The 25,670-nt window shown below is 42.0% G+C and overlaps 4 non-coding genes across 4 annotated transcripts; all 4 read left to right on the forward strand.

Annotated features, from left to right (window-relative positions):
* The first annotated feature begins 5,654 nt into the window (after positions 1-5,654).
* On the forward strand, positions 5,655-5,845 carry LOC135773019 (U2 spliceosomal RNA). The gene has a single exon (XR_010543354.1). It is a non-coding gene; the product is annotated as a U2 spliceosomal RNA (small nuclear RNA).
* A 783-nt stretch (positions 5,846-6,628) lies between these two features.
* On the forward strand, positions 6,629-6,793 carry LOC135773086 (U1 spliceosomal RNA). Its single transcript, XR_010543415.1, has one exon. It is a non-coding gene; the product is annotated as a U1 spliceosomal RNA (small nuclear RNA).
* Positions 6,794-11,990: 5,197 nt separating this feature from the next.
* On the forward strand, positions 11,991-12,181 carry LOC135773091 (U2 spliceosomal RNA). Its single transcript, XR_010543421.1, has one exon. It is a non-coding gene; the product is annotated as a U2 spliceosomal RNA (small nuclear RNA).
* Positions 12,182-12,963: 782 nt separating this feature from the next.
* LOC135773055 (U1 spliceosomal RNA) lies at positions 12,964-13,128 on the forward strand. Its single transcript, XR_010543386.1, has one exon. It is a non-coding gene; the product is annotated as a U1 spliceosomal RNA (small nuclear RNA).
* Positions 13,129-25,670: the final 12,542 nt, after the last annotated feature.

Consider the following 25,670-nt stretch of genomic DNA (forward strand, 5'->3'; position numbering starts at 1 on the left):
ACCTTTGTGTTAAAAATAGATTCGCTTGTCGTTTTACGTAAAATCCAAGAGACGTCTAACCACGGCCCAAGAATACATTAGTCATCAAAAAAGCGGCTATTCAACGACTACATAACTTTTAATAGACAGCGAATAAGTGTCTAGGCTAAAACAAGGCTGTATTTGGGCTGTCAGTGAAAATCTAATAGCCGTTTGACCATTCCAAACGAATAGACTAGCCATTAAATAGAACCACAATCAAACGGCTACATGTCTAAGAGCACAAAATAATGCTTAGATGATTCTTTTACTTCCAATATAAGAGGTTCTCGGGAATGGCAATCATCCAAACTAATAAATTATAAAGGCTTTTATAAGAAAATGACAACAGTTAAACAACCTAGACAGCGTTGGGCAATACAAAATGCTAATAAATACAAGACAAATTGAAATATTGTACATGCATGTACATTAAACAAGCCAACAAATCTGCCAATGGGCTACGACAATTTTTCTTGAATTAAGTGTTTATATCTAGATTTGTTTCTTACCCCTTTGGCAGATTTATTTGCTTGTTTTAAGCCCAAATTCTGAGTTTTTTCTCCCTAAAGGCTAGGTTTATTTTCTTAGGGCATTTTGCTCATCAAAAAATGCATCTTATTTTAAGACTTTCTAGATATTTGTATAGTTAAAACAGTTCGAAATAACAAGTAAGAAATGATTTTTTGCAATGTATTCATTCATTCGCTACCCTTCATACTACAGCTGTCGAAAAACCACAGCAACGTCGACAGACCTGGAAGCGTAGCTGTATTTGTTTAACTCACAAAGACAACGGGTAAAGTATTTTCTTGATTACCTAAATGACTTGCTGTAAGAAAATAAGTTTAGGTTTAAGGGGGGGAAATACAGTTTAAAGGGATATTTCAATTTATGATGATAATTCTGTCATCATTTACTCATGCATACAGGCTTACAACAACACGAGGATTAGTTTTTTTCTGAGTAACACAAAAGAAGGTATTTTGAGGAATGATGGTAAACCCACAGCAGATAGTCACCATTGACTTCCATAGTAGGAATAAAAAAATATGATGGAATTTAATAGGTACCATCAACCGTGTGCTAACCATCACTTTGCAAAATATTTTCTTCATCATTTATCACGATACTTCCAAAATATTTTTTCCTACTAAGTCAATATTTCATTATTTGCTTTACAAGCTTAAAAATGATGGTGACAGGATTCCATGGTAATCACAAACAGGTAAACAAGTAAAATAATCACTATTTACTTTTAAAAGCATTTTGAAAATTGCTTGCTTATGCTGGGAGTAAAGGTATTTCATGCAAAAGGTATTTCCTCTTTAAAAGGTAATGTATGCTTCTTTTAAAGCTGACACATTTGCCACATTAAAATAACAGAAATGTGTACTGTTTAAACTTTTTGGAGCCGGTGTGTCTGTGTTCTTGGGGCACACATCTACATGTAAAAGCAGAATTGCTTATTATTCTTCTCTATTTCTTGTATAGGTCAATTATGAGTGAAGAACCGTTCACCAAATGAAGACCGCAGCCAGGTGACGGGATCCTGTGGTAATCACAAACAGGTAAACCAGTAAAATAATCATCATTTAATGTTAAAATAATTTTGAAAATTGAAGTTCTGTGTGTTCTTATTGTACTTTATTTATTTCTGCAGGTAAGCACCATACCGTAAGCTTCATTCCCTTTATAACAGGTAAGGTTCATACTGTTTTATTCTTTTGTACTGTTTTATTCGTACTGTTTTAAATCATTCAGTAAATGCAAAGTTAAACTGATGTGTTTTTAATCTAGATTTAAAAGTGTCTACTGTTGAAGCACATCTGATCTCTTCTGAAAGCTGATAATAACTGAATGCTGAGGCACCTTGTTTTGAGTGAACCCTTGTTTTTTCTAAATGACCTGATCCTATTGATCCGAGTAATCGGTTTCATATTCGATTAGCATATCTGTCATGTATTGTAGCCATGAAGTGGTTTTTAAACAAGAAACAGTACTTTTTAAATCCATTGACCATTGCAATAATCGGCCCTGCTGGTGATGAAAGCATGAACAAGTTTCTCTAAGTCCTGTCTTGAGACAAAACCTCTAATTCTGGCAATATTTCTGAGATGGTAGTAAAAGCAGAATTCCTTATTATTTTTCTCTATCTCAGGCTCTACGGCATATATGTCATGATTTTATTTGTCTATTTATATGTCTATTTACAAGGACTGCCTTGGCCAAATGTTATTGTTAATTAATATTGAAGCAGTTATTTAACATAGGTCCTTTGAGTAGTGATTTGTGTAATGATCCATATATCTATTTTTATGTATATTTTTAACTTAGGAATGTGATTTTAAAGCTCATATTTGTTATTGTATGACACCTCTCATGTTATGAAAGTAAAAAATAAATGTATTTTCTGATGTCTTGCATTTCTGTTTTTAAACTGTTAATCCTTATCAAGTGCTATACATTAGAAAGTGGATATAGAGTGAAATGCACACGGTGAATAATGAACGCAGACCTTCAGTGCCGGACCTCTGACCCGCTAACCTCCATCCCGACAGCCAGCGCCTTCTCCGGATGCCATTGCGGTATCGCTTCTCGGCTTTTTGGGTAAGATCGAGTGGACACCGGGGACTACACGTTTAAATGGATTTTTGACCTTCGGCTATGGAAGCGAGGCTTGTTCCGTCCACTCCGTGCATCGACTCTGGCGCTTTCCGGGGACAAATAAGGTGAGTTTAAAATCAGAGTTTGCTTCTTTAGTGCGTGGTTGCCAGTTTGTTTGCCAATCCGTGGTCCATAATACGTTCCGCGTTCGTGGTCTCTCCATCGCTCAGTACTTTTCTGTGTTTCTATTTTACGTAAAGCTAACACCAAAACGATTGTGGAAGGCGCTATATAGATTGTTCTCAAAGAAAAAAAACGAGAAACAAACCCATGTGAATATGGGTCAAATTATCTAGGCGGAGCACTTCGTTCAAAGAAAAACGCAACAGAATTGTTTGCGTTGAACAAAGACAATGGTGCCTGCAGACATCGAATGTGTATTGTGGATAAAAAATGGCCAGTGGGGTGGGACAATTTTTCTTGAATTAAGTGTTTATGGGAAAAGTTCACGAATTTTTTCTTACCCTGTAGTCAGATTTATTTGCTTGTTTTAAGCATAAAATAACAGGAGAAGAAATTGTGTAGGGGGAGCAGAGGGTTTTTTTTCGTTCAAAGAAAAGCAGCGTGGCACGAATGAATGTTTGGCTGAAATGCTATCGTAATTTCCCCCTTAATTTTCCTTACAAACATGAAACCAGAGAGAAGGGTCAGTTGGCATCGAATTGCACCTTGTATTCGGTGATTGATTGAGGAAAAATATGCGTATGTGTATATATACACTTGTTTTGTTGAACAGAGACAATGGCCGCGTGCTCCAGCGTCACCTATATGCCTATTTCACAAAATGGCGGCTTTGACCGGAAGTAGGGAAAACATCGTTCAGGTTTCACCACTACGATGGCCACTCAATATAGTATGGACTGACAGCTGCTTTGTTTTCTCCTACACATGAATTTACTTGTAAAAATAACAATAACAGATATTGTCGATTGGTGTTATATTATTTTTTTAGCATTTCGTATTATCAAAATATATCATATGTTAGACAGCTTATCAATTTTAAATAAAATAACGAGACATACATAACTATTCGTGTCTGCTCCCGTTTATTGTAATGAGTGTGCACATTTGGAGAAATACTTAGACATTTTACTTCTTATTTCTTTAGACTGAATAATTATTTCTTATTAATTCCAAAGTATGCGACCCGATGATCTAATCGTGGTGTATGTGCTATTCCTCGTTTGTTTGCCTGCATCCATTGCTTTACGGCTTGCTTGTTGCGTTTAAATGCACATTTGATTTCTTTACCAGCATTGGATTTAGACCATTCAATGAGAAGAGTTACCAGCGTTTATTATGATTGATAAGCCCTCAACGGAGAATGAGGTCGGCATACATTAAAAGCCTTATTTTGTTTTTATCGTGTGCCTTCCAAAATGTATGCGACGAAACTTAAATCACGCAAAATATGAATGGTAACTAGACGTGCTTGTTGTGTGCAAGGAGTGCATTTATTTGTAAACTTTTGCTAAATCAAAATGGTTTATTTGTATTTGCTTTTTACCTGGGTTTTATCAGGTTCGCAGTCGGGACATTTTTAATACATAGTGTAATTAATTTCAAAGAAATAAGAAGTAAAATGTGTAAGTATTCCTCAAAATGTGCTTTGGACTAAGTCCCCCGTCATCACAGCAAACGGGAGCAGACCCGAATAGGTATGTCTAGTTATTTTATTAAAAATTTCCAGCCGTCTGTAAATTTATGTTTGAAAGAAAAAAGTAAATTAATATCTTACTTACTGTTTTTGTCTTGTTTTCTAGTGAATATCTGACAATTCTTAAATGGAGATACATTTACTTGGTAGGCAAAGTGGCTTAAGATATTATGTATTGTAATAGAAAATTGTTATAAAAACGTTTTGTTTTTGCTGGGAATTCTTGTATATATTTCACAGCTATATAATTAATTATAATAACGCACTTTTTGTTGATAAACATGTTAAAAAATACATTAACACATAATAATGTGGCAACAAATCAAATGTGCATTTAAATGCAACAAGCAAAAATAAATAAATAAAGCAAATGCACGGAAAAGAAACGAGGAATAAAAGAAACACCGCGATTAAAAAAATCAGATCGCATACTTTGTAATAATTGAAATAAATTATAAAAATCAACAGGTTTATATTTAAAACAAATAAAAAATATCTGCCAGCGGGGTAAGAAAAATAAACTTAATTCTAGTTTCAACTTAATTCAATAATAAACTCAATTTAGGTTTATTTTTCTTACCCCACTGGCAGATATTTTTACTTGTTTTAAGCCTTAACCTATTACATTTTAGAATTTATTTCAGTAAACAAGACTTAAATTCTAAGCCACTTTGCTTATTAAGTAAATGTATCTCGATTTAAGAATTATTTTTTAACTCGAAAACATTAAGAAAATACTAAGTAAACGAACAAATTGGGATGTTCAAAACACTTAAATATTTTTTTTCACTCTACCCTTCATATTACAGCTGTCGAAAAACCACAGCAACGTTGACAGACCCGGAAGCCATGATACATTAGCAGTTTTTAAAATAAGTTAAATCTAGAATCCTTATTGGTTTTAGATACTTTAAAGCAATGAATGATCTTCTTTCTTTTGAATTGATTTGGTATTATGGAGGAGCTCTGTGTCTGGTTATTGAAGATGATTTGTTCTTTGCTCCTATGTTGGCTTATTTTTTTGTTATTTCCGTTACTATATATATTTTTTTCTTTGTTTTTTCTGATTTGAGGTTATGAAAATGTTTTAATTTGTAATAAAGGTTTTTTGAAAATTCTAAATTCTCTCTATCTCTCTCTCTCTCATGAGCGTGGATCAGATCCTGCATTAAAACATGAACTTCTGATTTGCTAGCTCAACGTTCTACCTCTGGGTTATACAATGAGAACGTATAGAGTTAAATGCCCGCTAGCCTCCACCCCAAAAGCCAGCGCCTTCGCCGGCTCCCCCTTTGGCTGCGTCTATTCCGGTATCGCTTCTCGGCCTTTTGGCTAAGATCAAGTGTAGTATCTGTTCTTATCAGTTTAATGTCTGATACGTCTCCTATCCGGGGACTATATGTTAAATGGATTTTTGACCTTCGGAAATGGAAGCGGAGCTTGCTCCTTCCACTCCATGCATCAACATGGTATTGCAGTGTTTCCATGAATGGTGCGCTCCCCATCTCGGGGATAAATAAGTCAAGTATAAAAAAAAGAATTTGCTTCTTTTGTGCGTGAATGACGGTGTTTTTTCTAATCCGTGTGTTTTAAAATTGCTGTGATTTCGTTGGCTTTATTGGTTTAACGAAAAGCTTGCGTGGAAATGAACACGCTGATAAAGAAATGTTTTTGTAATGTATTTAATTAATTTCTTTACAAGTTTGCGGAGGTGATACGAGGACGAATTAAACATCCTCGACACAGCTGAAGGCGCAACAAAAGCGAACGAGACCGATTGGAATGTTAAAAACACCTGAAAACTTTTTTCACTACCCTTCATACTACAGCTGTCGAAAAACCACAGCAACGTCGACAGACCTGGAAGCATAGCTGTACTTGTTTAACTCACAACGACAACGGGTAAGTCATTGAGCCCTGTGTTTTTATTTATCCACGTTCTAAAATTGCTATGCTTTCGTTGTTTCTTGATTGCTCTGTACATTTCTTTGTTTCTATTCCACGTAAAGTTACTTTGTAATAACGAAACCATATATTTGAATGCGCAATTTAAATCCATTTGATTTAAATTGTTTCACATATTTCACTCTACACGGTTCAACCGGGCTGGAAACGGAATAAAAACAGGGTAGATCTCGAAGAATGTTTGGTCTCAGACGTGGCTTCGTGCGCTTTCCACCTGGTCACACACAGTAAATGAAATGTTAGTCGGACGGCCTCCGGGGGCGCCGTCGATGTGATCGGTCACAGGAAGATGCGGCCGTCTGGCCTCAAAGGGTGTCGCTCATACTTACCTGGCAGGGGAGACACCATGATCATGAAGGTGGTTCACCCAGGGCGAGGCTCAGCCATTGCACTCCGGTTGGGCTGACCCTTTGCGAATTCCCCAAATGTGGGAATCTCGACTGCAAAATTTCTGATAGTGGGGGACTGCGTTTGCGCTCTCCCCTGACCTTTGTGTTAAAAATAGATTCGCTTGTCGTTTTACGTAAAATCCAAGAGACGTCTAACCACGGCCCAAGAATACATTAGTCATCAAAAAAGCGGCTATTCAACGACTACATAACTTTTAATAGACAGCGAATATGTGTCTAGGCTAAAACAAGGCTTAATTTGATGACTTTCTAGATATTTGTATAGTTAAAACAGTTCGAAATAACAAGTAAGAAATGATTTTTTGCAATGTATTCATTCATTCGCTACCCTTCCATACTACAGCTGTCGAAAAACCACAGCAACGTCGACAGACCTGGAAGCGTAGCTGTATTTGTTTAACTCACAAAGACAACGGGTAAAGTATTTTCTTGATTACCTAAATGACTTGCTGTAAGAAAATAAGTTTAGGTTTAAGGGGGGGAAATACAGTTTAAAGGGATATTTCAATTTATGATGATAATTCTGTCATCATTTACTCATGCATACAGGCTTACAACAACACGAGGATTAGTTTTTTTCTGAGTAACACAAAAGAAGGTATTTTGAGGAATGATGGTAAACCCACAGCAGATAGTCACCATTGACTTCCATAGTAGGAATAAAAAAATATGATGGAATTTAATAGGTACCATCAACCGTGTGCTAACCATCACTTTGCAAAATATTTTCTTCATCATTTATCACGATACTTCCAAAATATTTTTTCCTACTAAGTCAATATTTCATTATTTGCTTTACAAGCTTAAAAATGATGGTGACAGGATTCCATGGTAATCACAAACAGGTAAACAAGTAAAATAATCACTATTTACTTTTAAAAGCATTTTGAAAATTGCTTGCTTATGCTGGGAGTAAAGGTATTTCATGCAAAAGGTATTTCCTCTTTAAAAGGTAATGTATGCTTCTTTTAAAGCTGACACATTTGCCACATTAAAATAACAGAAATGTGTACTGTTTAAACTTTTTGGAGCCGGTGTGTCTGTGTTCTTGGGGCACACATCTACATGTAAAAGCAGAATTGCTTATTATTCTTCTCTATTTCTTGTATAGGTCAATTATGAGTGAAGAACCGTTCACCAAATGAAGACCGCAGCCAGGTGACGGGATTCTGTGGTAATCACAAACAGGTAAACCAGTAAAATAATCATCATTTAATGTTAAAATAATTTTGAAAATTGAAGTTCTGTGTGTTCTTATTGTACTTTATTTATTTCTGCAGGTAAGCACCATACCGTAAGCTTCATTCCCTTTATAACAGGTAAGGTTCATACTGTTTTATTCTTTTGTACTGTTTTATTCGTACTGTTTTAAATCATTCAGTAAATGCAAAGTTAAACTGATGTGTTTTTAATCTAGATTTAAAAGTGTCTACTGTTGAAGCACATCTGATCTCTTCTGAAAGCTGATAATAACTGAATGCTGATGCACCTTGTTTTGAGTGAACCCTTGTTTTTTCTAAATGACCTGATCCTATTGATCCGAGTAATCGGTTTCATATTCGATTAGCATATCTGTCATGTATTGTAGCCATGAAGTGGTTTTTAAACAAGAAACAGTACTTTTTAAATCCATTGACCATTGCAATAATCGGCCCTGCTGGTGATGAAAGCATGAACAAGTTTCTCTAAGTCCTGTCTTGAGACAAAACCTCTAATTCTGGCAATATTTCTGAGATGGTAGTAAAAGCAGAATTCCTTATTATTTTTCTCTATCTCAGGCTCTATGGCATATATGTCATGATTTTATTTGTCTATTTATATGTCTATTTACAAGGACTGCCTTGGCCAAATGTTATTGTTAATTAATATTGAAGCAGTTATTTAACATATTTCCTTTGAGTAGTGATTTGTGTAATGATCCATATATCTATTTTTATGTATATTTTTAACTTAGGAATGTGATTTTAAAGCTCATATTTGTTATTGTATGACACCTCTCATGTTATGAAAGTAAAAAATAAATGTATTTTCTGATGTCTTGCATTTCTGTTTTTAAACTGTTAATCCTTATCAAGTGCTATACATTAGAAAGTGGATATCGAGTGAAATGCACACGGTGAATAATGAACGCAGACCTTCAGTGCCGGACCTCTGACCCGCTAACCTCCATCCCGACAGCCAGCGCCTTCTCCGGATGCCATTGCGGTATCGCTTCTCGGCTTTTTGGGTAAGATCGAGTGGACACCGGGGACTACACGTTTAAATGGATTTTTGACCTTCGGCTATGGAAGCGAGGCTTGTTCCGTCCACTCCGTGCATCGACTCTGGCGCTTTCCGGGGACAAATAAGGTGAGTTTAAAATCAGAGTTTGCTTCTTTAGTGCGTGGTTGCCAGTTTGTTTGCCAATCCGTGGTCCATAATACGTTCCGCGTTCGTGGTCTCTCCATCGCTCAGTACTTTTCTGTGTTTCTATTTTACGTAAAGCTAACACCAAAACGATTGTGGAAGGCGCTATATAGATTGTTCTCAAAGAAAAAAAACGAGAAACAAACCCATGTGAATATGGGTCAAATTATCTAGGCGGAGCACTTCGTTCAAAGAAAAACGCAACAGAATTGTTTGCGTTGAACAAAGACAATGGTGCCTGCAGACATCGAATGTGTATTGTGGATAAAAAATGGCCAGTGGGGTGGGACAATTTTTCTTGAATTAAGTGTTTATGGGAAAAGTTCACGAATTTTTTCTTACCCTGTAGTCAGATTTATTTGCTTGTTTTAAGCATAAAATAACAGGAGAAGAAATTGTGTAGGGGGAGCAGAGGGTTTTTTTCGTTCAAAGAAAAGCAGCGTGGCACGAATGAATGTTTGGCTGAAATGCTATCGTAATTTCCCCCTTAATTTTCCTTACAAACATGAAACCAGAGAGAAGGGTCAGTTGGCATCGAATTGCACCTTGTATTCGGTGATTGATTGAGGAAAAATATGCGTATGTGTATATATACACTTGTTTTGTTGAACAGAGACAATGGCCGCGTGCTCCAGCGTCACCTATATGCCTATTTCACAAAATGGCGGCTTTGACCGGAAGTAGGGAAAACATCGTTCAGGTTGCACCACTACGATGGCCACTCAATATAGTATGGACTGACAGCTGCTTTGTTTTCTCCTACACATGAATTTACTTGTAAAAATAACAATAACAGATATTGTCGATTGGTGTTATATTATTTTTTTAGCATTTCGTATTATCAAAATATATCATATGTTACACAGCTTATCAATTTTAAATAAAATAACGAGACATACATAACTATTCGTGTCTGCTCCCGTTTATTGTAATGAGTGTGCACATTTGGAGAAATACTTAGACATTTTACTTCTTATTTCTTTAGACTGAATAATTATTTCTTATTAATTCCAAAGTATGCGACCCGATGATCTAATCGTGGTGTATGTGCTATTCCTCGTTTGTTTGACTGCATCCATTGCTTTACGGCTTGCTTGTTGCGTTTAAATGCACATTTGATTTCTTTACCAGCATTGGATTTAGACCATTCAATGAGAAGAGTTAACAGCGTTTATTATGATTGATAAGCCCTCAACGGAGAATGAGGTCGGCATACATTAAAAGCCTTATTTTGTTTTTATCGTGTGCCTTCCAAAATGTATGCGACGAAACTTAAATCACGCAAAATATGAATGGTAACTAGACGTGCTTGTTGTGTGCAAGGAGTGCATTTATTTGTAAACTTTTGCTAAATCAAATGGTTTATTTGTATTTGCTTTTTACCTGGGTTTTATCAGGTTCGCAGTCGGGACATTTTTAATCCATAGTGTATGCATAATTAATTTCAAAGAAATAAGAAGTAAAATGTGTAAGTATTCCTCAAAATGTGCTTTGGACTAAGTCCCCCGTCATCACAGCAAACGGGAGCAGACCCGAATAGGTATGTCTAGTTATTTTATTAAAAATTTCCAGCCGTCTGTAAATTTATGTTTGAAAGAAAAAAGTAAATTAATATCTTACTTACTGTTTTTGTCTTGTTTTCTAGTGAATATCTGACAATTCTTAAATGGAGATACATTTACTCGGTAGGCAAAGTGGCTTAAGATATTATGTATTGTAATAGAAAATTGTTATAAAAACGTTTTGTTTTTGCTGGGAATTCTTGTATATATTTCACAGCTATATAATTAATTATAATAACGCACTTTTTGTTGATAAACATGTTAAAAAATACATTAACACAGAATAATGTGGCAACAAATCAAATGTGCATTTAAATGCAACAAGCAAAAATAAATAAATAAAGCAAATGCACGGAAAAGAAACGAGGAATAAAAGAAACACCGCGATTAAAAAAATCAGATCGCATACTTTGTAATAATTGAAATAAATTATAAAAATCAACAGGTTTATATTTAAAACAAATAAAAAATATCTGCCAGCGGGGTAAGAAAAATAAACTTAATTCTAGTTTCAACTTAATTCAATAATAAACTCAATTTAGGTTTATTTTTCTTACCCCACTGGCAGATATTTTTACTTGTTTTAAGCCTTAACCTATTACATTTTAGAATTTATTTCAGTAAACAAGACTTAAATTCTAAGCAACTTTGCTTATTAAGTAAATGTATCTCGATTTAAGAATTATTTTTTAACTCGAAAACATTAAGAAAATACTAAGTAAACGAACAAATTGGGATGTTCAAAACACTTAAATATTTTTTTTCACTCTACCCTTCATATTACAGCTGTCGAAAAACCACAGCAACGTTGACAGACCTGGAAGCCATGATACATTAGCAGTTTTTAAAATAAGTTAAATCTAGAATCCTTATTGGTTTTAGATACTTTAAAGCAATGAATGATCTTCTTTCTTTTGAATTGATTTGGTATTATGGAGGAGCTCTGTGTCTGGTTATTGAAAATGATTTGTTCTTTGCTCCTATGTTGGCTTATTTTTTTGTTATTTCCGTTACTATATATATTTTTTTCTTTGTTTTTTCTGATTTGAGGTTATGAAAATGTTTTAATTTGTAATAAAGGTTTTTTGAAAATTCTAAATTCTCTCTATCTCTCTCTCTCTCTCTCTCTCTCTCTCTCATGAGCGTGGATCAGATCCTGCATTAAAACATGAACTTCTGATTTGCTAGCTCAACGTTCTACCTCTGGGTTATACAATGAGAACGTATAGAGTTAAATGCCCGCTAGCCTCCACCCCAAAAGCCAGCGCCTTCGCCGGCTCCCCCTTTGGCTGCGTCTATTCCGGTATCGCTTCTCGGCCTTTTGGCTAAGATCAAGTGTAGTATCTGTTCTTATCAGTTTAATGTCTGATACGTCTCCTATCCGGGGACTATATGTTAAATTGATTTTTGACCTTCGGAAATGGAAGCGGAGCTTGCTCCTTCCACTCCATGCATCAACATGGTATTGCAGTGTTTCCATGAATGGTGCGCTCCCCATCTCGGGGATAAATAAGTCAAGTATAAAAAAAGAATTTGCTTCTTTTGTGCGTGAATGACGGTGTTTTTTCTAATCCGTGTGTTTTAAAATTGCTGTGATTTCGTTGGCTTTATTGGTTTAACGAAAAGCTTGCGTGGAAATGAACACGCTGATAAAGAAATGTTTTTGTAATGTATTTAATTAATTTCTTTACAAGTTTGCGGAGGTGATACGAGGACGAATTAAACATCCTCGACACAGCTGAAGGCGCAACAAAAGCGAACGAGACCGATTGGAATGTTAAAAACACCTGAAAACTTTTTTCACTACCCTTCATACTACAGCTGTCGAAAAACCACAGCAACGTCGACAGACCTGGAAGCATAGCTGTACTTGTTTAATTCACAACGACAACGGGTAAGTCATTGAGCCCTGTGTTTTTATTTATCCACGTTCTAAAATTGCTATGCTTTCGTTGTTTCTTGATTGCTCTGTACATTTCTTTGTTTCTATTCCACGTAAAGTTACTTTGTAATAACGAAACCATATATTTGAATGCGCAATTTAAATCCATTTGATTTAAATTGTTTCACATATTTCACTCTACACGGTTCAACCGGGCTGGAAACGGAATAAAAACAGGGTAGATCTCGAAGAATGTTTGGTCTCAGACGTGGCTTCGTGCGCTTTCCACCTGGTCACACACAGTAAATGAAATGTTAGTCGGACGGCCTCCGGGGGCGCCGTCGATGTGATCGGTCACAGGAAGATGCGGCCGTCTGGCCTCAAAGGGTGTCGCTCATACTTACCTGGCAGGGGAGACACCATGATCATGAAGGTGGTTCACCCAGGGCGAGGCTCAGCCATTGCACTCCGGTTGGGCTGACCCTTTGCGAATTCCCCAAATGTGGGAATCTCGACTGCAAAATTTCTGATAGTGGGGGACTGCGTTCGCGCTCTCCCCTGACCTTTGTGTTAAAAATAGATTCGCTTGTCGTTTTACGTAAAATCCAAGAGACGTCTAACCACGGCCCAAGAATACATTAGTCATCAAAAAAGCGGCTATTCAACGACTACATAACTTTTAATAGACAGCGAATAAGTGTCTAGGCTAAAACAAGGCTGAAAATGAGGTTTAAGAGGGATGGTAGGTGGCTGGCTTGAGACCAGTGGAGGTGTCGGTAAGAACAATCCAGTCCAGTCACTTTAATTACAGAGTGTTTTATTTATGAGGCAAGTATTTGTATGCGTGTCTGTGTGTGGTTTCTAGGAGACAAAGGATATAGAATACAATTAATTACATAAGGCCACAATACAACTGAAGGAAAATCAAACATTTGTACAAGAACTCAGAATTCAGAAATTAGCTACAAACAAAGTCAATACAGAAATATTGTCAGCCCCATAATTAACCTATAAATACTCAAATGCATAATCTTACAATTACAACAGAAAGTCACATGAATAAACCAAATTAAACCGTTTAATCTACATTTAAACAGACAAACTGAAAGTAATGAAAGATTAATGCTCACTTCTCATAATTAACTTAAAGGAAACTTACATAACTCAATAACGCACACAAGGCAGGAGACATAACAGCTTTCAGCAGCAACACACAAGAATCTTCCATGTAGCATGAACAAAGGGCAGAGGCTATGCACAGGTGCTGTCTAATAAAGCCTGTGGCTGATTGAGGCTAATTAATTAAAGGTGTGGTGAGCTGCATGGGGAACTGAAAGACAAAGTGGGCGTGGCAATTGGACAGAGGAGAAACTTCCAAACAGCCGCCCCCAAATTTGCCTTGCAAATTTGCTGGATTGGAGAGTCATGGGGGTTCAGGTAGGGCAGGGAGTGGGATGAGGCGGGCAACGGGTCTTGTGTACCGTTTGTCCCCCACCTGGACATCTGCAACTCTACAACGACCATCTTTACCAAGATGAAGGGAAATCACTTTCCCTACTGGCCAGAGAGATCGGGGGAGCTGAGGGTCAAGGATGAGAACAACAGTATTTATTTGAATGTTAGGATTATCAGTGTACCACTTCTGTCTAGACTGGAGAGAAGGCAGATAATTTCTAATGAAGTGGGACCAAAAGTGATCAGAAAGAATCTGACTGTGACGCCATTGACGGCGACTGCTTAGCTCAGAGTCAGGATACGTTACTAAGGGGAGGGAAGAGTCATGCCGCCCCATGAGCAACAGGTTAGGAGTCGCCGGATCAGGATCTGCAATGTCAGAAGAGACATAACCAAGGGGCTTTGAATTGAGGATACCTTCAATTTCAATCATCACAGTGCGTAACACCTCTTCAGTGACTGCTTGGGCACCTAGGGTGGTCTGTAGGGCAATCTTGATGGAACGAATTTCACGCTCCCACGTCCCACCGAAGTGGGGTGCGTGGGGGGGATTAAACTTGAAGGAGATTCTCTGTTTAGCCAGGAGTGCCTGGAGGTCAGAGGTCAGGGATTGGTAGACTTCCTGTAGCTCTCTGTTGCCCCCGATAAAGTTGGTACCCCTGTCGGAGAGCAGCTCGAAAGGTTTGCCTCTGCGCGCTATAAAGCGCCTTAGTGCCATTAAAAAGGAATCTGCATTCATGTGACTAAGTAGATCTAGATGTACACACCTAGTTGTCAGGCATTTAAAGATAATTCCCCACCTTTTCTCACTCCGTCGTCCAACTTTCACAGTGTAGGGCCCAAAACAATCTATCCCGGTGGAATAAAAGGGAGGTTTACAGAGGCGTAGGCGAGCAGGAGGAAGATCGGCCATTAGGGGAATAAGGGGTTTGGCACGGGACTGCTGGCACTTAGTACACCTGTGCTGATGTTTCCTGACAGCCTCACGACCCCTCAGGATCCAGAATTTCCTTCTTAGCTCAGCGAATAGCCTTTCTGGCCCAGGATGATGTAGGTGGTCATCACAATCTTTAATTATAATTTTTGTAATTGGATGGGCAGGGTCTAGGACAACCGGATGTATAACATCAGGGGGTAGGTCATTGCTTTGTCGTAACCTTCCGCCTACTCGAATGAGACCTGACATTGAATCCAGTTCTGGAGCAAGAGAGAGAAGACGACTGGAATGTGGAAGGGGTTTGTGAGACTGAAGACATGCTAGATCATTTCCAAAGGAATCCAGCTGGGCCGGTCTGATGATGGCAATCTCTACATCGAGGTAGGTTGCTGCTGATGGTGGTGTTGCAGGAGGCTCTGTCAACCCATGATAGGAGGCAGCGGTAGAGTCAAGGAGATCCTGAAAGGTGGTGAATTGGGTAGGGTCAGAGATGGAGGGCTTTTGGTTAAGAAATACGGCACCACAGAAACTGGGCTTACGTAACTCTATGGGATCTTCAGCTTGATCTATTGTGGGGTTAGTTGGCCACAGGTCAGGGGGTTGCAGGAGGAAGGCAGGTCCTTGGTTCCACCTGCAAGGCTCACTTAGCTCAGATAGATGCTTTCCTCTAGTCAGATCATCAGCTGGGTTGTTCAGGGAATCCACATAGCGCCATTCCTGGCCTTTGGTGAGTTCCTGGATTTCAGCCACCCTGGTTCCAACAAAGACCTTATAGCGGCATGAGTCTGAGAGAAGCCAATAGAGGACTGTGGTAGAGTCACTCCATAAAGTAGCCCGTCTGATTTTGAGGGTGAGCTCGGTTTGGAGGAGGTTGAACAGTTGAGCTCCAATCAGGGCTGCGCATAGTTCAAGTCGAGGGATAGAGAGTTGTTTTTTGGGCGCAACACGGGACCTCGCCATTAGGAAGGATACATTCACCTGTTGATCATATTCAGTGCGCATATAGGCGACTGCGCCATAAGACTGCTCTGACGCATCGCAGAAGATGTGCAGGTCTAGGATGGCTGAGGGGTTGTCTGCTGTCCAATGTATAAAACAACGGGGGAGTACTATTGAGGAGAGATTAGGGAGTTCTCTTTCCCAGGAAAGCCAGGCTTCTAGGATGTTGTGGGGAAGGTTTGGGTCATCCCATTCTCTTGCCTTTGCCCACAGGTGCTGGACAATTATCTTGGCTCTTGTTGTGTAGGGGAGGATGTAACCAAGAGGATCATACTGGCTTGCAAGTACTCTGTAGATGTGACGCATGGTTGGAGTAGTAGCTTCAATGGCTCTATGCCTGTATTTCAGGGTGTCTGTATGACAATTCCAATGAAGGCCTAAAGTAGATTCCATGGGGTCAAGAGAAGGATGGTGTGACAGCCAGAGCTCTGCCTGGTCTGACCTAGCATCGGGAGGGAGATCACAAATAACCTTGGGGTCATTACTGGCCCATTGTCTAATGTCAAAGCCACCAGAGGAGAGGGTTGCACGCAGGGAGTGAAGGAGGTCCTTAGCTTCATCTGATGTGGGGAGACTTTGAAGGCAATTATCCACATAGAAACAGTGTTGTATGGAATAGGTAACACGCTCATCGGCCTGTGCATCCTTGGCAATCCTCTGGAGGGCATAAATGGCACAGCATGGGCTGGCGGTGGTGCCAAATGGGATTACTTGCCATTCATATATAGTTGGAGGGGATTTAATTTCTAGGTCACGCCAAAGGAAGCGCAGGAGGGGTTTATCTTGGGGTAGCAGGCGCACCTGGTGGAACATGGACTTAATGTCACCGCTGATGGCAATCTTGTGCTGCCTGAAACGAAGGAGAACTCCAAGGAGGGAAGGCCCAAGGGTTGGACCAGGAAGCAATTGTAAATTCAGACATTGATTCTGATAGGAGAAAGAACAATCAAATACAATGCGGTCCTTTCCATTATGACGCACAATGTGATGAGGTATATACCAAGACTCTGGGGCATCTGCTGCTTCAGAGAGAGTCAACTTCTTGACATACCCAACATCAACTAGCTTTTGGATCTCTCTGGTATAGGTTTCCGCCTGTGAGGGATTTTGGAGCAGTCTCCTCTCACAGCTGCGAAGACGGGACATAACTGCTTCCTTAGGGGCCTTTAAGGGGGGCCAGGGATCTGCTCGGAGGAGAGGTGTGGCATACCTTAGGACGTCATCAACAGGAATTCGAATGGTTTGAGTCTCCAGCTGGTGAAGTGCATCTCTGTCCTGTTTAGAGCGGACAACCAATTTTGTGTTCCTCAAAGGTACTGTGTCCAGCTGCCACAGTTTTTGCACATTGTGGTGAATGTCATCAGGTGGACATTTAAAGGAGATATAGTGACACTTTGTAGAGGGAGAGCTGACAATATCTCTAGCAGGGCCCTGTAACGTCCAGCCGAGACGGGTTTTGATAGCTGCTGGTGCTCCGGGGGGGCCTAACTTTACAGGCAGTGTTGGAGTGATCAGGTGGGTATGATCAGCTCCTATGAGTAGGAGGGGTCTTATATTATTATGCTGCTTCAAGGGAATCTGCCTGAGATGAGGGTAGCGCCGCTGGAGGGATTTCACAGGATGAGAATGTTCAGATAAGGAAAGCTGATCTGCAGTGAAGGCATGCCTGATGGCGTAGGTTTTCTTTGGACGGGCCTTTGGAATGAGGGTGAAGGACACAGTGGCACCGTTTAGAGTCTGGACATCCTGTCTCACTGTCCTCAGCTTCAGGCTCTCAGACTCTCCTATCAACTGAAGTTTCTGGGCTGCAGGATGCAGAAGGATCGTACGTTCTGACCCATCATCTAATATGGCATACGTGTCTAAGGACTTGTTTCCATTACGTAGGGTCACTTCAACTACCTTTAGCAGCACTTTATTGCAATCACTAGGATGGTCTAGGTATAAATTCTGCACTTGCCTCTGATTGATGTTGCATAGGACCTGCAGATGTTTCCCATTACATTGGTTGCAGCGTCCCTTCAGATCACACTGGTTTGCAAAGTGGTCTCGTGCACACCGCCAGCATCGTTTCTGTCCTGTGATCCAACTAGCTCTCTGATCTTCAGTGAGCGTGAGGAAGTCATCACATTTACTGACGTGATGTTCAGGTGAGTTACAGTAAGCACACAATGGACAACGCGTGGATGTGGGGTTGAGGGGAAGCTGACTGACCCTAGGAGGAGCTATCTGGACTTTAGGGAAGGTCACTTGGGAAGTCTTGCTACCATGGAGTATAGCTGTAGCTCTGAATGGGTGAGAGGGTGGTGGCTTTGGTCGGACAGGTTGAAGGGTTCTCTCCCTTCTGGGCTGGCAACGTGTTTCCTGTTGCAACCAGGAGGAAAAATCTAGGAGGTTATAGCATAGGGGACCTGGTCTACTCAAACTGATGCTTCTCTTAAACTGACAAAAGTGCTCACTGGGTAGTTTCTCTAGTAGGCGTTCGACATGTGAGCCACAGGTAAGCTCAGAGTGACCTTCAGGACCCATGGACTGGAGGAGACCCACTAAGGCTTGTACTCTAAGGGAAAACTGATCTAGGCCTCTACCATCACCCATACGGATAGCAGGCATCTCCATTATAGCCCGGAGCTCTCTGAGAGCAAGCTGTCTGGGTTGGCCATAACGCTCATCTAGGGCCCGCATAGCTTGAGTGTAAGGATCTGGAGCATAAACATAAGCTAAGGCAAGCCGCTTTGCCTGATCTACCTTTAAGTGATCCAGTAAGATGTGATATTTATACTGCTCTGACTCTCCTGGGTCTAACAGGTTGGATAGGGCCATCTTTAACATCATATATTGGCTTTCATCTTCTCTAGTAAGATCAGGGAATGAGGGACCTTCTATCTTACTATATGGGTGCAGTCGGCCTAAAGGGGGGGCTAAATGGCTTGGTGAGGCTGCAGAAGTATGATGGTGAGGCTGCACATTTTGGGGCTGGTACACTGGCTGGGCAGAGTGGGCCATAGCTCTAGGCTGAATTTGAGATGACATATAGGCTGGGAGCAAAGGGTTACGCGAGACTGGGACTTGACCCGTGACAGGGAACTGACTATTGTCAGAAGGAATCGTGTGCTGCCAGTACTGAACTAAGGGCTGACTGGCAGGGGCATGGCTTATAGGAGGTGGATAAGGAAGCTGCTGCCGAGGTGGAGCAGGAAAGGGCTTAGTGTCACGAGTGGTAGCCTGGGGTGGCATTGCAGCATGCTGGGCTTGTGATGCTACTAACGGAGGGCCAAAGGTTTCAGGGAATGGTACTGAACGAGACCGCAAAGAATGGCCTTGGTCTAGCATGCAGCGGTGGATTAGTCTACCTTGATTCTTTACTTCATCTAGTAACTGCTGTAAGAGCTCAGTTTGACGGTCAGGAATTGGGGCTACATGAGGGACATGTGGGTACTCAGGGGCTAGGGCTCTTCCAGAAGGGACAGGTGAGCGAGGGTTCATTGCTGGCTCTGCCAGTGGTTCCGGCTCTTCCTCTTCATCCTCCTCACTGGATAGTTGAGGTGGCTCTTGGTCCTCCTCAGACTCGGACTGTGATTGGTACTGAGGTCCAACACCACAGATGTCTGCAGAGGGAAGCGGTGGTGGCTCTGGTAATTCAGTAGTACGTTGTGGCCGCTGATCATATTCCATGACGTAGTCATCATAGCGTGCAGGACGCGAGGCTTGGCGGTGAGGACGCTGAAATAAGGAAGGCAGGGAGTGACTGGACATTTCCACTGGTCGTCAATGGATCCGGCTCGAAGGACCATGAAAAGGAGGTTTAAGAGGGATGGTAGGTGGCTGGCTTGAGACCAGTGGAGGTGTCGGTAAGAACAATCCAGTCCAGTCACTTTAATTACAGAGTGTTTTATTTATGAGGCAAGTATTTGTATGCGTGTCTGTGTGTGGTTTCTAGGAGACAAAGGATATAGAATACAATTAATTACATAAGGCCACAATACAACTGAAGGAAAATCAAACATTTGTACAAGAACTCAGAATTCAGAAATTAGCTACAAACAAAGTCAATACAGAAATATTGTCAGCCCCATAATTAACCTATAAATACTCAAATGCATAATCTTACAATTACAACAGAAAGTCACATGAATAAACCAAATTAAACCGTTTAATCTACATTTAAACAGACAAACTGAAAGTAATGAAAGATTAATGCTCACTTCTCATAATTAACTTAAAGGAAACTTACATAACTCAATAACGCACACAAGGCAGGAGACATAACAGCTTTCAGCAGCAACACACAAGAATCTTCCATGTAGCATGAACAAAGGGCAGAGGCTATGCACAGGTGCTGTCTAATAAAGCCTGTGGCTGATTGAGGCTAATTAATTAAAGGTGTGGTGAGCTGCATGGGGAACTGAAAGACAAAGTGGGCGTGGCAATTGGACAGAGGAGAAACTTCCAAACAGCCGCCCCCAAATTTGCCTTGCAAATTTGCTGGATTGGAGAGTCATGGGGGTTCAGGTAGGGCAGGGAGTGGGATGAGGCGGGCAACGGGTCTTGTGTACCGTTTGTCCCCCACCTGGACATCTGCAACTCTACAACGACCATCTTTACCAAGATGAAGGGAAATCACTTTCCCTACTGGCCAGAGAGATCGGGGGAGCTGAGGGTCAAGGATGAGAACAACAGTATTTATTTGAATGTTAGGATTATCAGTGTACCACTTCTGTCTAGACTGGAGAGAAGGCAGATAATTTCTAATGAAGTGGGACCAAAAGTGATCAGAAAGAATCTGACTGTGACGCCATTGACGGCGACTGCTTAGCTCAGAGTCAGGATACGTTACTAAGGGGAGGGAAGAGTCATGCCGCCCCATGAGCAACAGGTTAGGAGTCACCGGATCAGGATCTGCAATGTCAGAAGAGACATAACCAAGGGGCTTTGAATTGAGGATACCTTCAATTTCAATCATCACAGTGCGTAACACCTCTTCAGTGACTGCTTGGGCACCTAGGGTGGTCTGTAGGGCAATCTTGATGGAACGAATTTCACGCTCCCACGTCCCACCGAAGTGGGGTGCGTGGGGGGGATTAAACTTGAAGGAGATTCTCTGTTTAGCCAGGAGTGCCTGGAGGTCAGAGGTCAGGGATTGGTAGACTTCCTGTAGCTCTCTGTTGCCCCCGATAAAGTTGGTACCCCTGTCGGAGAGCAGCTCGAAAGGTTTGCCTCTGCGCGCTATAAAGCGCCTTAGTGCCATTAAAAAGGAATCTGCATTCATGTGACTAAGTAGATCTAGATGTACACACCTAGTTGTCAGGCATTTAAAGATAATTCCCCACCTTTTCTCACTCCGTCGTCCAACTTTCACAGTGTAGGGCCCAAAACAATCTATCCCGGTGGAATAAAAGGGAGGTTTACAGAGGCGTAGGCGAGCAGGAGGAAGATCGGCCATTAGGGGAATAAGGGGTTTGGCACGGGACTGCTGGCACTTAGTACACCTGTGCTGATGTTTCCTGACAGCCTCACGACCCCTCAGGATCCAGAATTTCCTTCTTAGCTCAGCGAATAGCCTTTCTGGCCCAGGATGATGTAGGTGGTCATCACAATCTTTAATTATAATTTTTGTAATTGGATGGGCAGGGTCTAGGACAACCGGATGTATAACATCAGGGGGTAGGTCATTGCTTTGTCGTAACCTTCCGCCTACTCGAATGAGACCTGACATTGAATCCAGTTCTGGAGCAAGAGAGAGAAGACGACTGGAATGTGGAAGGGGTTTGTGAGACTGAAGACATGCTAGATCATTTCCAAAGGAATCCAGCTGGGCCGGTCTGATGATGGCAATCTCTACATCGAGGTAGGTTGCTGCTGATGGTGGTGTTGCAGGAGGCTCTGTCAACCCATGATAGGAGGCAGCGGTAGAGTCAAGGAGATCCTGAAAGGTGGTGAATTGGGTAGGGTCAGAGATGGAGGGCTTTTGGTTAAGAAATACGGCACCACAGAAACTGGGCTTACGTAACTCTATGGGATCTTCAGCTTGATCTATTGTGGGGTTAGTTGGCCACAGGTCAGGGGGTTGCAGGAGGAAGGCAGGTCCTTGGTTCCACCTGCAAGGCTCACTTAGCTCAGATAGATGCTTTCCTCTAGTCAGATCATCAGCTGGGTTGTTCAGGGAATCCACATAGCGCCATTCCTGGCCTTTGGTGAGTTCCTGGATTTCAGCCACCCTGGTTCCAACAAAGACCTTATAGCGGCATGAGTCTGAGAGAAGCCAATAGAGGACTGTGGTAGAGTCACTCCATAAAGTAGCCCGTCTGATTTTGAGGGTGAGCTCGGTTTGGAGGAGGTTGAACAGTTGAGCTCCAATCAGGGCTGCGCATAGTTCAAGTCGAGGGATAGAGAGTTGTTTTTTGGGCGCAACACGGGACCTCGCCATTAGGAAGGATACATTCACCTGTTGATCATATTCAGTGCGCATATAGGCGACTGCGCCATAAGACTGCTCTGACGCATCGCAGAAGATGTGCAGGTCTAGGATGGCTGAGGGGTTGTCTGCTGTCCAATGTATAAAACAACGGGGGAGTACTATTGAGGAGAGATTAGGGAGTTCTCTTTCCCAGGAAAGCCAGGCTTCTAGGATGTTGTGGGGAAGGTTTGGGTCATCCCATTCTCTTGCCTTTGCCCACAGGTGCTGGACAATTATCTTGGCTCTTGTTGTGTAGGGGAGGATGTAACCAAGAGGATCATACTGGCTTGCAAGTACTCTGTAGATGTGACGCATGGTTGGAGTAGTAGCTTCAATGGCTCTATGCCTGTATTTCAGGGTGTCTGTATGACAATTCCAATGAAGGCCTAAAGTAGATTCCATGGGGTCAAGAGAAGGATGGTGTGACAGCCAGAGCTCTGCCTGGTCTGACCTAGCATCGGGAGGGAGATCACAAATAACCTTGGGGTCATTACTGGCCCATTGTCTAATGTCAAAGCCACCAGAGGAGAGGGTTGCACGCAGGGAGTGAAGGAGGTCCTTAGCTTCATCTGATGTGGGGAGACTTTGAAGGCAATTATCCACATAGAAACAGTGTTGTATGGAATAGGTAACACGCTCATCGGCCTGTGCATCCTTGGCAATCCTCTGGAGGGCATAAATGGCACAGCATGGGCTGGCGGTGGTGCCAAATGGGATTACTTGCCATTCATATATAGTTGGAGGGGATTTAATTTCTAGGTCACGCCAAAGGAAGCGCAGGAGGGGTTTATCTTGGGGTAGCAGGCGCACCTGGTGGAACATGGACTTAATGTCACCGCTGATGGCAATCTTGTGCTGCCTGAAACGAAGGAGAACTCCAAGGAGGGAAGGCCCAAGGGTTGGACCAGGAAGCAATTGTAAATTCAGACATTGATTCTGATAGGAGAAAGAACAATCAAATACAATGCGGTCCTTTCCATTATGACGCACAATGTGATGAGGTATATACCAAGACTCTGGGGCATCTGCTGCTTCAGAGAGAGTCAACTTCTTGACATACCCAACATCAACTAGCTTTTGGATCTCTCTGGTATAGGTTTCCGCCTGTGAGGGATTTTGGAGCAGTCTCCTCTCACAGCTGCGAAGACGGGACATAACTGCTTCCTTAGGGGCCTTTAAGGGGGGCCAGGGATCTGCTCGGAGGAGAGGTGTGGCATACCTTAGGACGTCATCAACAGGAATTCGAATGGTTTGAGTCTCCAGCTGGTGAAGTGCATCTCTGTCCTGTTTAGAGCGGACAACCAATTTTGTGTTCCTCAAAGGTACTGTGTCCAGCTGCCACAGTTTTTGCACATTGTGGTGAATGTCATCAGGTGGACATTTAAAGGAGATATAGTGACACTTTGTAGAGGGAGAGCTGACAATATCTCTAGCAGGGCCCTGTAACGTCCAGCCGAGACGGGTTTTGATAGCTGCTGGTGCTCCGGGGGGGCCTAACTTTACAGGCAGTGTTGGAGTGATCAGGTGGGTATGATCAGCTCCTATGAGTAGGAGGGGTCTTATATTATTATGCTGCTTCAAGGGAATCTGCCTGAGATGAGGGTAGCGCCGCTGGAGGGATTTCACAGGATGAGAATGTTCAGATAAGGAAAGCTGATCTGCAGTGAAGGCATGCCTGATGGCGTAGGTTTTCTTTGGACGGGCCTTTGGAATGAGGGTGAAGGACACAGTGGCACCGTTTAGAGTCTGGACATCCTGTCTCACTGTCCTCAGCTTCAGGCTCTCAGACTCTCCTATCAACTGAAGTTTCTGGGCTGCAGGATGCAGAAGGATCGTACGTTCTGACCCATCATCTAATATGGCATACGTGTCTAAGGACTTGTTTCCATTACGTAGGGTCACTTCAACTACCTTTAGCAGCACTTTATTGCAATCACTAGGATGGTCTAGGTATAAATTCTGCACTTGCCTCTGATTGATGTTGCATAGGACCTGCAGATGTTTCCCATTACATTGGTTGCAGCGTCCCTTCAGATCACACTGGTTTGCAAAGTGGTCTCGTGCACACCGCCAGCATCGTTTCTGTCCTGTGATCCAACTAGCTCTCTGATCTTCAGTGAGCGTGAGGAAGTCATCACATTTACTGACGTGATGTTCAGGTGAGTTACAGTAAGCACACAATGGACAACGCGTGGATGTGGGGTTGAGGGGAAGCTGACTGACCCTAGGAGGAGCTATCTGGACTTTAGGGAAGGTCACTTGGGAAGTCTTGCTACCATGGAGTATAGCTGTAGCTCTGAATGGGTGAGAGGGTGGTGGCTTTGGTCGGACAGGTTGAAGGGTTCTCTCCCTTCTGGGCTGGCAACGTGTTTCCTGTTGCAACCAGGAGGAAAAATCTAGGAGGTTATAGCATAGGGGACCTGGTCTACTCAAACTGATGCTTCTCTTAAACTGACAAAAGTGCTCACTGGGTAGTTTCTCTAGTAGGCGTTCGACATGTGAGCCACAGGTAAGCTCAGAGTGACCTTCAGGACCCATGGACTGGAGGAGACCCACTAAGGCTTGTACTCTAAGGGAAAACTGATCTAGGCCTCTACCATCACCCATACGGATAGCAGGCATCTCCATTATAGCCCGGAGCTCTCTGAGAGCAAGCTGTCTGGGTTGGCCATAACGCTCATCTAGGGCCCGCATAGCTTGAGTGTAAGGATCTGGAGCATAAACATAAGCTAAGGCAAGCCGCTTTGCCTGATCTACCTTTAAGTGATCCAGTAAGATGTGATATTTATACTGCTCTGACTCTCCTGGGTCTAACAGGTTGGATAGGGCCATCTTTAACATCATATATTGGCTTTCATCTTCTCTAGTAAGATCAGGGAATGAGGGACCTTCTATCTTACTATATGGGTGCAGTCGGCCTAAAGGGGGGGCTAAATGGCTTGGTGAGGCTGCAGAAGTATGATGGTGAGGCTGCACATTTTGGGGCTGGTACACTGGCTGGGCAGAGTGGGCCATAGCTCTAGGCTGAATTTGAGATGACATATAGGCTGGGAGCAAAGGGTTACGCGAGACTGGGACTTGACCCGTGACAGGGAACTGACTATTGTCAGAAGGAATCGTGTGCTGCCAGTACTGAACTAAGGGCTGACTGGCAGGGGCATGGCTTATAGGAGGTGGATAAGGAAGCTGCTGCCGAGGTGGAGCAGGAAAGGGCTTAGTGTCACGAGTGGTAGCCTGGGGTGGCATTGCAGCATG

This window comes from Paramisgurnus dabryanus, chromosome 9, assembly GCF_030506205.2.
Source record: "Paramisgurnus dabryanus chromosome 9, PD_genome_1.1, whole genome shotgun sequence".
Taxonomy (NCBI): Eukaryota; Metazoa; Chordata; class Actinopteri; order Cypriniformes; family Cobitidae; genus Paramisgurnus; species Paramisgurnus dabryanus.